The 16,194-nt window shown below is 43.0% G+C and overlaps 1 protein-coding gene and 1 pseudogene across 11 annotated transcripts in view; one reads left to right on the forward strand and one right to left on the reverse strand.

Annotated features, from left to right (window-relative positions):
- The window catches only part of DMD (dystrophin), a 1,937,833-nt gene that overhangs the window by 1,322,054 nt on the left and 599,585 nt on the right, over positions 1–16,194 (reverse strand). The window lies entirely within an intron of this gene.
- On the forward strand, positions 5,616–7,581 carry LOC140916391 (uncharacterized; annotated as a pseudogene).

Below are 16,194 nucleotides of genomic sequence, written 5' to 3' on the forward strand. Positions count from 1 at the left end.
TCAAAAGTTAAAGGTACACAAATGGTGTATTCTTCGGTAAGTATATTAAATAATTTTCTTCATTTCTACTTCCTACCACCTGTCATTCAAGCACTTTTCTCTTTAGAATGACAGAAATATATTTAATTTCTAAAGCATCTTGCATAACTACACCATCCTAAATGCTTTACATAGCAGTGAACTACATGTTGGTACCGTATCACCAGCATGCAGACAAACTGAGGCAAATGCAATATTAAACACTTTAAAATATTTTTTAAATATATGCAATGGTGGATTAGACTAATCTGCAGAGTATCATTTATCAAAGATCACATTATAAAGTTCACACAAGGTTGCAAGTCACCAGAAAAAAAAATCCAGGAAAAAGTATCCACAATTATTATTATCCACTCCTCCCCCCTCCCCCCGAGGGCCACCCACACATCTGCTTGCAGTCAAGTGCCATTTACAAGCAAATACTTCATGCCACCATGCTGCAGGTTAGAGAGAGAGTGAACAGTAACAAGCAACATTAAGTAGCCATTGTCCTTTCACCCACTCCATCGGAGAAACTGTTATGAGACCGAGGTAAGAAATAAGGGGCTTCTGAAGATGGTTTCACCCTGCTAATTAGTGAACAAGTTGTAAAGAAGGAAAAAAGTAAATCTGATTGCAAGTTAGGAGAATAATGATTTGTTTTCAGCTTGCTTTTATCATGAAGGATCCCAAGGGTGTTTTAAAAACGGATGGAGTACTATATAGTAATCACTTCGACTGACATGCAGACAGCTACGGCAGCAATAAGAGACAGGAACTGCTTAAACTGTGCACAGTGGTTTAGGATTGAAAGTGAAGGCTTTCTTATCCAATTGAAATTAAAGGGGGAATTTAAAGTAGGCAGAATGTAATTATTCAGATTGAAATTTGGCAGCTCCACCCTCATAAATAGTGCCAAAGGATCTTCACACAAACATTTTCCTCATTAATGTGTGAAAACCCTATGTCTCAGAGGCATGTGCACAGCAAGAAAGCAGAGGCAAACAACTGATTTATGAGACAGTATTTTGTTGAAGCTGGGAAAGAAACTAAAGAGGAAAGAGGTAACAAGTAAGTATCCAAACAATTTCAGCTACCAACTAGCCCTGATAGTGCTTAGCTTATACATATCAGGATATCACATCCCAAGCTGAAATGATGCAGAAAGGTAAGAATATTAATCTTTGTTTGCAGTAATAAGTTATCTCTTTTCATAGAGATTCACCATCATCATTATATCAGCAGTTACTCTCCTCCTCTTTCTGTGAAACTGTGGTATATTCCCATCTCACCTGTGAAGCATTAGAGAAATATATCAAATTCTAGCAAAATGGAGGCGAGAAACTAAGGTTATCATATTTGCAGCACCAGAGATCTGTGGTCAAAGGGTTAGTTACAACATACTGGACAAGTTTCCTATCTGACAACTCTTCCCTCCGTAGATCCAAAATGAATTATTTTCTGATCTGTGTTAAAAGGGCAGAATTTAAAAACACTTTGTCAACTCCTACTCCACTGAAAGGATATTTTTGAAAGCAAAGTGCTCCTAGTCATTTTGATCAAACTTCCTCATTCTCTCAGTTTCTCATGAAACAGTAAATATTGACTTTGATTTCAGAGTCAATAGGTGATCTGCATATAGTACAGTCAAAGCAAAATGACTCCAAAAAAAAAGCTCCACCCACACATGCAACCCAAAAGATAACTGGCCACACTTGAACCACATTCAGAACTCAATATAAAGAGGAGGAAGACGATGAGCAGGTAATTGGCATGTGGGGGACCACAACAGTCACCCTGACCCCAGGGAGCTGAAAAGTGTGGCGTAGGGCAGACTGTATTGGAATTGTGAGCTATCACTGTAAGAACTGAGGCAGGCGGGAAGAGGAAAGCAGTTCTGGTCCTTCTTGCAGGCTAGGAGAAGCTTTGCAGAGAACTGTGCAAGCATCAGTCATTTAACACAGAAATGGCCTACAGTAAGGTAAGAGAAAGTGTGCCTCTTTTAGGGAGTAGCCTGCTTTGTGTCTCTGTTTTTGGGTTCTTGCACACGATCATTCTGAATTCTTAGAAACAAAGTAGTGTTACATTGGAAACTTCCAACAAGAACATTCAATATTTTTATCTAACTTCTGTGTGTAACATAACACAAACCAGCTAGTCGTTCAATCAGGGCCACAGAGGGGACAAGACAGTCTCACTTCCTGCACTGGCTGACCATGAAAGGAGGAAGATTTCTCATGCACAGTGGAAAGAACCTAGATGTCTTCTTCCCTGCTGGCCCAAGCAGATGTCCCACCCTAGCAAGTAAGGTGGACATGTGTGATTTTTGTGCACATAATTTTCCTTCAGAATTTAGCCAGAAACAGATTGGGAAGGGCTGAAATGCTGCAGATATGTCTATTTGTCCCCTGACTAGGTGGCCCCAAAAGTATCAGGAAGTTCTAAAGATCTCATAGAAAAGTCTGCTTTCATGAGACTTCCAACTCATTTTTTCCAGACTCAGGAAGAGTTTTTTAACATTTTGGAAAGCATCCCAATTTTTCAGTTGTTCTCCAAAGGGAACCCAGATTATAAACCCTTTGAGTTTCACTCATCCCAACTAGATACGTTTAAAAAAAAATCCCCAAAAGTAATGCTGTAAAAAGGACTCACATTTAAGGACTTGGAATATGAAGAGAGGAAAGGAAAAAAAAAAAGAAGGCCTTTACATTCTGTCAAGATTAGAAGACCCTCAATGACTATGAACGTTTAAATTAAAGTTTTAGGAGAAAGAATGCAAGACCTGTGACCTTCAGACACTTAGAAAATCAGGCAGGCTTGGTAGCGGTTTCAATTGATTCACAGAGCTTAAAGATGGAAAGGATAGTCGCACCTGCTTTGAGCTTCTGCTTAAAATATTTTGCACTTCTCCCCAACTATTGTAGGATACATGATCCCAAAGTAAAAAAATAAAGAACAGACTCATGTCAGTAAGCACTGCACAGTATTTTACAGAGTTCATAAGCAGAATTTCTGACTTTCAAAAATAATTTTATCCCTAAACACTGAGGGCCCAATTCCACCCCCCTCACTCACATTGCATCGGTTCTTCCTCTCTACAAGCAGTCTCTTTGGGAAGACTGTGCTACTCATCATAAGGGTGGCAGAACTGAACTCCGCTTAAATTCAGAGAAATCTACTTGTAGTGAACTTATCTTTATAATGAAATAAAATAGAAGTCTCCTTATTTTTGCCCCAATACATTTCAATGAAAAATTGCAATTCCATCCAATAAAGTTAGATGTAGAACAAAAAAAGAAAATGGACTTCACTATATAAAAGTCCTACTCTACAATGGCAGAATTAAATATTTTAATGCATTTTAATGCATGGGCCCAAATCCCAGAAAGGAATCTATATGTTGGAAGGACTCCCATCGAAACCAGTGAGAGACTGAAATCATAAGGGTCAGCTTGTTCATATCCCTTTGCAGGATTAAATATGAACATACACTTTATACAAACACACACACATACACACCTACGCTCAAACTAGGTTGTAGCATCGCATATTATTCAAGTTGCCTTACTCTTTCCAGTATAAAACCCTATTTTCCATGGCTTATAACTTTGCCCAGCTTTAACTGGGTTGAAATATTTCATGCCTGATGTCTGCCTCAAGCTCAGTGTTTCTGAAAAGTTTCAGCCACAGTGTTTTGCAGTTTCCAAGAACGAGGCTAGTGAAAAGCAGGTTGTTTTGCCTGAGTTAAAATTTTTTGTCAGCCTTTTCTTTGAAAAGCCCTAGTACCCTCACGCTATGTAGCAAGGACTTTAAATATGGCAGGAGGTGCCTTTGGTTGCTCTGTGAAAACATAACCAAATCTGGCCAAGTTATAAATCTTGGGCAGGGAGAGGGGAGGCTCACAGTTCACATATGTTGAGCAGAGATTTTTATGTAATTAATTTATTTATATTTTAGCATCTTAAATCCCCAGAATATTCCATCCACATTGAAAATGCTCCAGCCCGGGGCTAAGCAGGACTTTCCCTGCCATTGTAGCCTTTGGGCTCCTTCAGACTATGCCAGGTCATAGCACCTGCCTGGAGAGCAAGGAGCCTGCATGAATGGAGAGGGGAAAGATCTGTACCTATGAAGAAGAAGATTGCAACAAGGAGCCTGGGCAGAAGAGACTGGGCCTCGAAGCTCACAGTAGGAGAGGGAAATTGGGATTGGAAGTGTAGTAGACTCAAACAGGCTGGAAAAGGACATTGGGATTGGGGGCAAAAGAGGGAAATTAAAAGGTTGGTGATTTTGAGTGCTGGACTTTGCAACCTGAATAACGTTCTTTGATGTAGTGTGTGCGCGGTTTTATATATTCCACACACACAAATATTTTATATAGAAATAGTCTCAGCATTGAGGTTTGGTTTTATAAGAAATAGTTGTCTGACCTTCTGTTTATCATCAAGTCTACCCAACCATGAATTTCTTTAGTTAGGTACTGGTTTTATTCACTCTCTAGAAATATTGTTTCGCTTATATTTGTGTATCAGTGTTGACATTTTTAGTCCACTAAATCCTTTATGCTGAATGTAAAACCATTGATATTCAAAATATTCCTGAAGACAGCAATATTTATATTTTCTTCTGTAAATGAAGTAATTTTCCACTCAGTAATTTAAAGCCAGGGCTTCAAAAGGTAATCACTAACATGACCTTGAGCATACAAGAATTAAACCAGCTTTTCTGATTGAACAGAATTATTTTCATCATAAAACCACTGCAAATTTATGATTTTGGTATCGTTAAAAATGTCTCATCTAACCAATGTTATATGTAGTGTTGTTCTAGACATGTCAGTCCCAGGATATTAGAGACACAAGATGAGTAAGGTAATATGTTTTTTTCTGCATCGACTTCTGATGGTGAAAGCGACAAGCTTTCCAACTACACAGAGCTATTCTTCAGGTCTGGGAAAGGTACTCAGAGTGTGACACCTGAGTACAAGATGGAACAGATAGTTTAGCATAAGCAGTTTGCACATATTCTAAGGTTTCAGAGTAATAGCTGTGTTAAGTCTGTAACCGCAAAAAGAACAGGAGTACTTGTGGCACCTTAGCAACTAACAAATTTATTTGAGCATAAGATTTCATGGACTATATTCCATCCTATGCATCCAAAGAAGTGGGCAGTAGCCCACAAAAGCTTAAGCTCAAATAAATTTGTTAGTCTCTAAGACCTGGTCTACACTACGAGCTTATGTCAAATTTAGCAGCAAATCAAATTAACCCTACATCCGTCCACACAACAAAGCCATTTTTGTCGACATAAAGGGCTCTTAAAATCGATTTCTGTACTCCTCCCCGATGAAGGGACTAGCGCTGAAATCGACATCTCCTTTTCGAATTCGGGTTAGTGTGGACACAATTAGACAGTATTGGCATCTGAGAGCTATCCCACATTGCACCATTGTGACTACTCTGGACAGCACTCTGAACTCGGATGCACTGGCCACGTGTACAGGAAAAGCCCTGGGAACTTTTGAATCTCGTTTCCTGTTTGAGCAGGCGAGCTCATCAGCACTGATGACCATGCAGAGCTCATCAGCACAGGTAACCATGCAGTCCCAGAATCGAAAAAAAGCTCCAGCATGGACCAAACAGGAGGTACTGGATCCGATTGCTGTATGGGGAGACGAATCCATGCTATCAGAACTACGTTCCGAAAGATGAAATGCCAAAACATTTCAAAAAATCTCCGAGGCCATGATGGACAGAGGCTACAGCAGGGAGGCAACACATTGCCGTGTGAAACTTAAGGAGCTCAGACAAGCGTACCAGAAAACCAAAGAATCAAACGGATGCTCTGGGACAGAGCCCCAGACATGCCACTTCTACACTGAATTCCGTGCAATTCTAGGGGGGGCCCGCCACCACTACCCCACCCCTGTCCGTGGACTCCGACGATGGGGTACTCTCCGCCATGCCTGAGGATTTTGCAGATAGGGAAGATGAGGAGGATGACGATGAGCTTGAGGAGAGCACACAGCACACCGTTCTCCCCGACAGCCAGGATCTTTTTATCACCCTGACTGAAATACCCTCTCAACCCAACTAAGCTGGAGAAGGGACCTCTGGTGAGTGTACCTTTTAAAATATAATCCATGTTTTAAAAGCAAGCGTTTTTTAATGATTAATTTGTCTTGAGGACTTGGGATGCATTTGTGGCCAGTACAGCTATTGGAAAATTCTGTTAACGTGTCTGGGGATGGAGCGGAAATCCTCCAGGGACATCTCCATGAAGCACTACTGGAGATACTCTAAAAGCCTTTGCAGAAGGTTTCTGGGGAGAGCAGCCTTACTCCGTCCTCCATGGTAGGACACTTTACCACGCCATGCTAGTAGCAAGTAATCTGGTATCATTGCATGACAAAGCCTGGCAGCGTATGGTCCCGGTGCTTGCTGGCGTTAAAGCAACATTGGTTCATCTCTCTGTGTTATCCTCAGGAGAGTGATATTGATAACCTGGTTGAAATAGGGGAATTTAATTAAGGGGACATTCAGTGGTGCCCGTTCCTACAGGGCTGTTTGCCTGTGACTGAAAAGAAATCCTCCCTGTAGTTAGCCAAGTGGTGGAGGCAGGGAGCATTGGCACTGAGCTGTTCGCGTTTGGCTAGCAGGGCTCTTCCCTGATACCAGCCGGTGCGGGGAGGGGTAAAGCGATCATCCCAGAGAATTGGATGGGGGGAAGGGGTTAGTTTGGTTTCTCCTGCTGAACGCTAACAGGAAAACCGCAGCACTAAATGGCCAACTCAACGGGCTTTGCTTGGTATGGGAAAGGAGGGTGCTGCTGTTATGAAGGTTGCAGAAGCCGAAAGACTATGGCTTACCATGACCACCTGCAAGCCGAATTCTGTTGCCCGGCACTGCGTGTGTGATCTCTAACACCAAAGCCGCAGGCACTAAATATAAGATGCAAAATGCAACCTTGTACCGAAATCACATGTGCTATGTAACGTGAATAGTGTTGTGAAAGAGTATAGCCATTGTTCTGTAAAATGTATTTTTTTAAATACTTCACTCCCTTTTATTCCTCCTGCAGCTGCAAATGTTTCAAGCCTCCCTCCTCCATCCCAAAGGCTATCTCAGATAAGGCGGCGAAAAAAAGTACATGTGATGAAATGTTCTCTGAGCTCATGCAGTCGTCTGGCACAGACAGAGCTCAGCAGAATGTGTGGAGGGGCACATTAGCACAGTACAGGAAAGCGGCCAATAAATGTGAGAACAGAAGGGAGGATCTAGATGAGAGGTGGCGGCAGGAAGATCAGAGGAGGCAAGATGCAACTCTGGGGCTCCTGCAGGATCAAAGGGACATGCTCCGGTGTCTGGTGGAGGTTCAGGAACGACAGCAGGATCACAGACTGCCGCTGCAGCCCCTGCTTAACCTCCCTCCCTTCTCCCCAAGTTCCATAGCCTCCTCAGCCAGACGCCCAAGAACGTGGGGGGAGGTGGGCTCCCGGCACCCAACCACTCCACCCCTGTGGACAGCCCAAGCAACAAAAGGCTGTCATTCAACAAGTTTTGAAGTGGCCTTTTCCTTCCCTCCTACCCTCCTCCCACACCCCACCCGGGCTACCTTGTGAGTTATCTCCCTATTTTTATAATAAATTAATGAAAAATACATGGTTTTTAAATGATAATGACTTTATTTTCTTTGCAAGCAAGCTGTGATCGAAGCAGGTAGGGCGGGTGGCTTACAGGGAATTAGAGTCAACCAAGGGGGTGGGTTTTCATCAAGGAGAAACAAACGGAAGTGTCACACAGTACCCTGGCCAGTCATGAAACTGGTCTTCAAAGCTTCTCTGATGCGCAGCACTTCCTGATGTGCTCTTCTAACTGCCTTGGTGTCTGGCTGTGTGTATTCAGCAGCCAGGTGATTTGCCTCAACTGCCAACCCTGCCATAAGCGTCTCCCCCTTAGTCTCACAGAGATTGTGGAGTACACAGCAAGCAGCAATAACAATGGGAATACTGATTTTGCTGAGGTCTGAGCGAGTCAGTAAACTGCGCCAGTGACCCTTTAAACATCTAAATGCACACTACCACCATTCTGCACTTGCTCAGCCTACAGTTGAACAGCTCCTGACTACTGTCCAGGATGCCTGTGTACGGCTTCATGAGCCAGGGCATTAAGGGGTAGGCTGGGTCCCCAAGGATAACTATAGGCATTTCAACATCCCCAACAGTTATTTTCTGGTCTGGGAAGTAAATCCCTTCCTGCAGCCATTTAAACAGACCAGAGGTCCTGAAGACACGAGCATTGTGAACCTTTCCCAGCCATCCCATGCTGATGTTGGTGAAACGTCCCTTGTGATCCACCAGAGCTTGCAGCATCACTGAAAAGTACCCCTTGCAGTTTATGTACTGGCTGCCCTGGTGGTCCAGTCCCAAGATAGGGATATGCGTTCCATCTATAGCCCCACCGCAGTTAGGGAATCCCATTGCAGCAAAGCCGTCTAGTATGACCTGCACATTTTCCAGAGTCACTACCTTTGATAGCAGCAGCTCAATGACTCGGTTGGCTACCTGCATCACAGCAACCCCCACAGTAGATTTGCCCACTCCAAATTGATTCCCGACTGACCGGTAGCTGTCTGGCATTGCAAGCTTCCACAGGGCTATTGCCACTCGCTTGTGAACCGTGAGGGCTGCTCTCATCTTGGTATTCTTGTGCTTCAGGGCAGGGGAAAGCAAGTCACAAAGTTCCATGAAAGTGCCCTTACGCAAGGGAAAGTTTCAGAGCCAGTGGGAATCATCCCAGACCTGCAACATTATGCGGTCCCACCAGTCTGTGCTTGTTTCCCAGGCCCAGAATTGGCGTTCCACAGCATGAGCCTGCCCCATTAACACCATAATCTCCAAATTGCCGGGAACGGCGGTTTTAAAGAAATCTGTGTCCATGTCATCACTCTTGTCACCATGCTGCCGTCGCCTCCTAGCCTGGTTTTTCAGGTTCTGGTTCTGCATAAACTGCACGATAATGTGCAAGGTGTTTACAATGGTCATAACGCTGCGGTGAGCTGAACGGGCTCCATCCTTGCCATGCTATGCTGTCTGCTCGGGCAATCCAGGGAAAAGGGTGCAAAATGATTGTGCGCCATTGCTTTCATGGAGGGAGGGTTGACTGACAACATTTACCCATAACCACCCGTAACAAATTTTTGGTCCCATCAGGCACTGGGAGCTCAGCCCAGAATTCCAATGAGCAGCGGGGACTGAGAGATAGCTACCAACAGTGCACCACTCGGAATGTCAATGCATGCCACGGTACTGTGGATGCACACCGCCGAATTAATGTGCTTAGTATGTATGCATGCACTTGACTTTATACAATCTGTTCCCAAAAATCGACTTCTGTAAAATCAGAGTAATTTCGTACTGTATCATAGAATCATAGAATATCAGGGTTGGAAGGGACCTCAGGAGGTCATTTAGTCCAACCCCTTGCTCAAAGCAGGGCCAATCCCAACTAAATCATCCCAGCCAGGGCTTTGTCAAGCCTGACCTTAAAAATACCTAAGGAAGGAGATTCCACCATCTCCCTAGGTAACGCATTCCAGTGTTTCACCACCCTCTTAGTGAAAAAGTTTTTCCTAATATCCAACCCAAACCTCCCCCACTGCAACTTGAGACAATTACTCCTTGTTCTGTCATCAGCTACCACTGAGAAGAGTCTAGATACATCCTCTTTGGAACCCCCTTTCTGGTAGTTGAAAGGAGCTATCAAATCCCCCCTTGTTCTTCTCTTCCGCAGACTAAACAATCCCAGTTCCCTCAGCCTCTCCTCATAACTCATGTGTTCCAGTCCCCTAATCATTTTTGTTGCCCTCCGCTGGACTCTTTGTAGGTATCTCTGTATCTCTTTGTATCTCTGTATGTAAGGGAGCAGTATGACTGCTCAGAGCTCCGGTATGAAACTGCAGAAAAACCTGAGTGTCTCTGGATTAAGTTTAGAAGTGTGAGCAACAAGAGTGATGTAGTGGTGGGAGTCTGCTATAGACCACCGGACCGAGGGATGAGGTGGATGAGGCTTTCTACCGGCAACTCGCAGAAGCTACTAGATCACACGCCCTGGTTCTCATGGGCGACCTTAATCTTCCTGATATCTGCTGGGAGAGCATTACAGTGGTGCATAGACAATTCAGGAAGTTTTTGGATAATGTAGGGGACAATTTCCTGGTGCAAGTGCTAGAGGAATCAACTAGGGGAGGGAGCTTTTCTTGACCTGCTGCTCACAAACCGGAAAGAATTAGTGGGGGAAGCAAAAGTGGATGGGAATCTGGGAGGCAGTGACCATGAGTTGGTTGAGTTCAGGATCCTGACACAGGGAAGAAAGGTAAGCAGCAGAATATGGACCCTAGACTTCAGAAAAGCAGACTTCGACTCCCTCAGGGAACTGATGGATAGGATCCCCCGGGGGACTAACATGAAGGGGAAAGGAGTCCAGGAGAGCTGGCTGTATTTCAAGGAATCCCTATTGAGGTTACAGGGACGAACCATCCCGATGTGTAGAAAGAATAGTAAATATGGCAGGCGACCAGCTTGGCTTAACGGTGAAATTCTTGCGGATCTTAAACATAAAAAAGAAGCTTACAAGAAGTGGAAGATAGGACAACTGACCAGGGAAGAGTATAATATTATTGCTTGGGCATGTAGGAATGAAATCAGGAAGGCCAAATCACACCTGGAGTTGCAGCTAGCAAGAGATATTAAGAGTAACAAGAAGGGTTTCTTCAGGTATGCTGGCAACAAGAAGAAAGTCACGGAAAGTGTGGGCCCCTTACTGAATGAGGGAGGCAACCTAGTGCCAGAGGATGTGGAAAAAGCTAATGTACTCAATGCTTTTTTTGCCTCTGTCTTCACGAACAAGGTCAGCTCCCAGACTGCTGCGCTGGGCATCACAGCATGGGGAGTAGGTGGCCAGCCCTCTGTGGAGGAAAGAGGTGGTTAGGGACTATTTAGGAAAGCTGGATGTGCACAAGTCTATGGGGCTGGACACGTTGCATCCGAGAGTGCTAAAGGAATTGGCGGCTGTGATTGCAGAGCCATTGGCCATTATCTTTGAAAACTCGTGGCGAACAGGGGAAGTCCCGGATGACTGGAAAAAGGTAATGTAGTGCCAATCTTTAAAAAAGGGAAGAAGGAGGATCCTGGGAACTACAGGCCAGTCAGCCTCACCTCAGTCCCTGGAAAAATCATGGAGCAGGTCCTCAAGGAATCAATCCTGAAGCACTTACACGAGAGGAAAGTGATCAGGAACAGTCAGCATGTATTCACCAAGGGCAAGTCATGCCTGACTAATCTAATCGCCGTCTATGATGAGATTACTGGTTCTGTGGATGAAGGGAAAGCAGTGGTTGTATTGTTTCTTGACTTTAGCAAAGCTTTTGACACGGTCTCCCACAGTATTCTTGTCAGCAAGTTAAAGAAGTATGGGCTGGATGAATGCACTATAAGGTGGGTTGAAAGTTGGCTAGATTGTCGGGCTCAACGGGTAGTGATCAATGGCTCCATGTCTAGTTGGCAGCCGGTATCAAGTGGAGTGCCCCAAGGGTCGGTCCTGGGGCCGGTTTTGTTCAATATCTTCATAAATGATTTGGAAGATGGTGTGGATTGCACCCTTGGCAAGTTTGCAGATGACACTAAACTGGGAGGAATGGTAGATACGCTGGAGGGTAGGGATAGGATACAGAGGGCCCTAGACAAATTAGAGGATTGGGCCAAAAGAAATCTGATGAGGTTCAACAAGGACAAGTGCAGAGTCCAGCACTTAGGACGGAAGAATCCCATTCATGGCTACAGACTAGGGACCGAATGGCTCGGCAGCAGTTCTGCAGAAAAGGACCTAGGGGTTACAGTGGACGAGAAGCTGGATATGAGTCAACAGTGTGCCCTTGTTGCCAAGAAGTGGCCCATTAGCACCCTCAGAGATTTCCACAACAACAACTTTAGCCACCACCACCTGTCTATTCAATTCTCTCTGCAACACTCCTACAATAGCATAAACTTCCTGGACACCAGGATCAGCTTCAACAATGGAATCCTACAGACAACTATATAGAAAAAAAACAATGCATCACCACACCTACTTTCATAAATCCAGTAACCTTCCCAAACATACCAAGAAATTTGCTATCTATAGCCAGGCAATCATACCACAGAATAGGCTCCGAAGAGAAAGTCCAGAATATACACCTTAACACACTAAAAACTGCCTTCATCAAACAAGGACACTCCACCAGAGAAGTAGCTTACTGCAAGGAACAAGTCACTCAAATACCCTGAGAGAACCTGCTCAAACAAAAAGAAAACCCCCTCCCCTACCACATACCCCTCATTGTCACCTACCACCCCACACTGGAACTCATATGGGGTATCAAACAACTAAACCCCATACTCAATGGGGACCTCAACCTGAAAAATCTTTCCTGAACCCCTACTTCTGGCTTTCAACAAACCCCAACCTCATCATTAGAAGCAAGCTCCTCACAGACCAGGACATGCAAACTCAAAGGAGCACCAGACCAACAGATGAACAGATGCAAAACCTGCAGATATATCGCCACTGCTATGATGATCAGTAACCCCCACAACATATCTTTCTAGATCCATGGGTCCTACACACACGTATCACAACATATGGTGTACCTCATTCAGTGCACTAAATGCCCCAACAACTATGCAAGTGAAATCAATCACCATGCTCACATAGGAAAATGTTAAAAGACAAACATAACCTGTCGCCTGTGGGTGAACACTTTTCACAAAGCGATCACTCTATATCTGACTTATCAGTCCTTATCCTCAAAGGAAACCTGCACAACACTTTCAAAAGATGAGTTTGGGAGCTTAAAGTCACAATTTTGCTAGACACGAAAAACATGGTCTTAATAAACACACTGGATTTTTGGCTTATTAGGACAATCTGTTACCCACTAATTCTCTCCCCCCGCACTCTCCCCCCCCCCCGCTTATAACTACAGGGGTGTTAATGGCCCACTTTGCCTTGAATGGTCTTTTAGAATATGTCAGGTTTCAGAGTAACAGCCGTGTTAGTCTGTATTCGCAAAAAGAAAAGGAGTACTTGTGGCACCTTAGAGACTAACCAATTTATTTGAGCATGAGCTTTCGTGAGCTACAGCTCACTTCATCGGATGCATACCGTGGAAACTGCAGCAGACTTTATATACACACAGAGATCATAAAACAATACCTCCTCCCACCCCACTGTCCTGCTGGTAATAGCTTATCTAAAGTGATCATCAAGTTGGGCCATTTCCAGCAAATCCACAAATCCAGGTTTTCTCACCCTCCACCCCCCCACACACAAACTCACTCTCCTGCTGGTAATAGCCCATCCAAAGTGACAACTCTCTACACAATGTGCATGATAATCAAGGTGGGCCATTTCCTGCACAAATCCAGGTTCTCTCACCCCCTCACCCCCCTCCAAAAAAACACACACACAGCAGGATAGTGTTGATGATCACTTTAGATAAGCTATTACCAGCAGGACAGTGGGGTGGGAGGAGGTATTGTTTCATGATCTCTGTGTGTATATAAAGTCTGCTGCAGTTTCCACGGTATGCATCCGATGAAGTGAGCTGTAGCTCACGAAAGCTCATGCTCAAATAAATTGGTTAGTCTCTAAGGTGCCACAAGTACTCCTTTTCTTTTAGGATATGTGTTAACAACTTATGCTAAAGTCTCTATTTAACCTTCTATTTAGCTGAGACACTAAGAACCTTTCCCAGACCTGAATTTAAATTTATAAAGATCTCTGTGTGGTCAAAAGCTTGTATCTCTCACCAACAGAAGTAGGCAGAATAAAATATATTACCTCACCCATCTTGTCTCTCTAATTACCTAACAATTGTCATTCATTTTTCCAGTGTACTAGAGCTAACAATCAGAGTCATTCTAATGGTTAGCTTTCATATAGTACACTGCATGCAGTGTACTATATGATCAGTTGGCCTCTAAAAAATAAATAAATAAAATACTGTTAACTTAAAGGGAATTGCACTTTTCATCTTAAAAATACTCCACCAATAACTAACTAATCCTCACAGAAGACATTGTAAAATTGACATCATCATCACATATTTAATTGAGAGGCAACATGGTCCCATAGGTAGAGCACAAGCCTGGGATTCAGGAGACCTTGATTCTGTTCCTAGTTTGACACTAATCAGCTGTGTGATCTTGGGCAAGTCACTTCACCTGTCTGTGTTTCTCATTCATTTATCTATTGTGTTAATTTAGACTGTAAGCTTTTTGCAACATGGACTGACTCTTGCTGTGCACTTGTACAGTCTGTACAAGAGGTCATGATCTTGGTTTAGTCATGTAGTTACTACCATAATAAGACAAATAAATGTGATGGGAATAAATAAAGGAGATGGAACTTGAAACGTAATACTAACACATTACACCTTAAAATGTTAATAATAGTCAGGGCCAGGAAGGTGGGCAACTGTGAAAGAACAAGCCCTTCTTTTAATGTTTTTCTTTTGGAATCCTATTTAAATAGAAAGCTTGTGTCCAAATCCACCACACTATCATTTCTATTTTGTTAGAAAAAATAGCTGAAGTTAATAAGCAAGCTTTTCTTTACAGAACAGGACATGCCCTTGCCATTTCAACTGACTGATTCTGTTTTTGGATGCACACCCTTTATAGAGCTGTCACACGGTAAGCACAAAATACAGTCCAATGAAATCTTTGCTAAATGGAAGAGCAATGTTGTACGGATTAGAGTCTAACATTTGCAATTCATCAGGACTCAGACCCACCACAAGCGATTCAAACTCACATAAAGACTCTTCGGTGAATCCAAACTTACTGGGGGCCTATTTCTAAATACTTAATTTTGAACAGTCTCCTCAGATTAAAAGGATCTTAATTTACATAGTATGCCAGTGTACTATCCCTGCTCTCGCCTTTTTTGTGTTTAAGAAGGAGGGAAAAAACAATATTACTTGCCAGTTTCATTCTATGCTCAATGGGAAAGAAAAGGGTAACAATGTTGGTAATAGGAATGGAGAGGTGTTACAAAACTCTGATTTCTATGGCTACCCACAGCTGACAGATCTAGTATGGAAATGGTTAAATCCTAAAAAAATGCTTTATGTTTAGTGACTGAATTTCTTCTCTGAGAGCAGTTTCTATACTTCATCTGTGCATCTTTAAGCTCTCCCCAATGTGACCGCAAGAGTCTCTGAATGTACCAGTTAAGTTTTTATGAGGACTGAATAACACATCAATCTGAATTTGAAAGCTGACCTGGAACACGTTAATTTTTATTTCAAACAAACACAGCTTTCCTAGCACAATCAAAAGTTATGAATTATAATGAAATGTTATCAATCCTCACTGCGTAAAATTATTTTTCCACACTTTTATAGAAGCATAAAAAAGTCAAAGATAGGAAATTATACAGCTGATTACTTATATTTAATTGAACAGTACCATGCCCCAAGGTCAACTTTCATATACATTACAAGTATTTACTTTTATGCCTTTGTGAATATATTATAGCAACTCTAAAACACTTTGCAAGATATATTATATTTCATCTTTTGTCACTTGTACAAAAATGAAAAACATTTATTTTTACCCATTGATCCCCATTCTTCTTCACTCATCAAAATCTAACTCTATGATCAGTATCTCTCATATCTCATACTGGAGGAAGCGCGAGATGGTGGGAGGTGATATAAGAATGTCACAAAGAGTTTACAAATATTGACTGTAGTAAATTTGAACTCCTCCAACATGATTCATTTAAAAAACAACAGTTTGGGTTGATCCCAAGTTACTGGAAGACTAACCAGCCAAACATCCATAGTTGGGCTTCCTCAGACAAAGTAGAGCAACCATCTCTTTTCTAGAACTGGTCAGAAAGACCTCAAAAGAACCATTTTCCATTAGAAAACACCGTTCTAATGAAATCAAAATGGCTTGATGAAGTTGTGTTGTTTGGCTATACCGAAAGGAGGACAGGAGAGATTTGACATAGGGTTAATCAGGCTGCAGCTTTATTATTAGATGTCTGGGACTACCCGGCAGATAAGCCCGCTCTATGTAAAAGGGGGCTTCAGGAACAGGGCTGTCCCTTTTAAAACGTCCATTCCCAG

Source organism: Lepidochelys kempii, chromosome 1, assembly GCF_965140285.1.
Source record: "Lepidochelys kempii isolate rLepKem1 chromosome 1, rLepKem1.hap1, whole genome shotgun sequence".
NCBI lineage: Eukaryota > Metazoa > Chordata > Testudines > Cheloniidae > Lepidochelys > Lepidochelys kempii.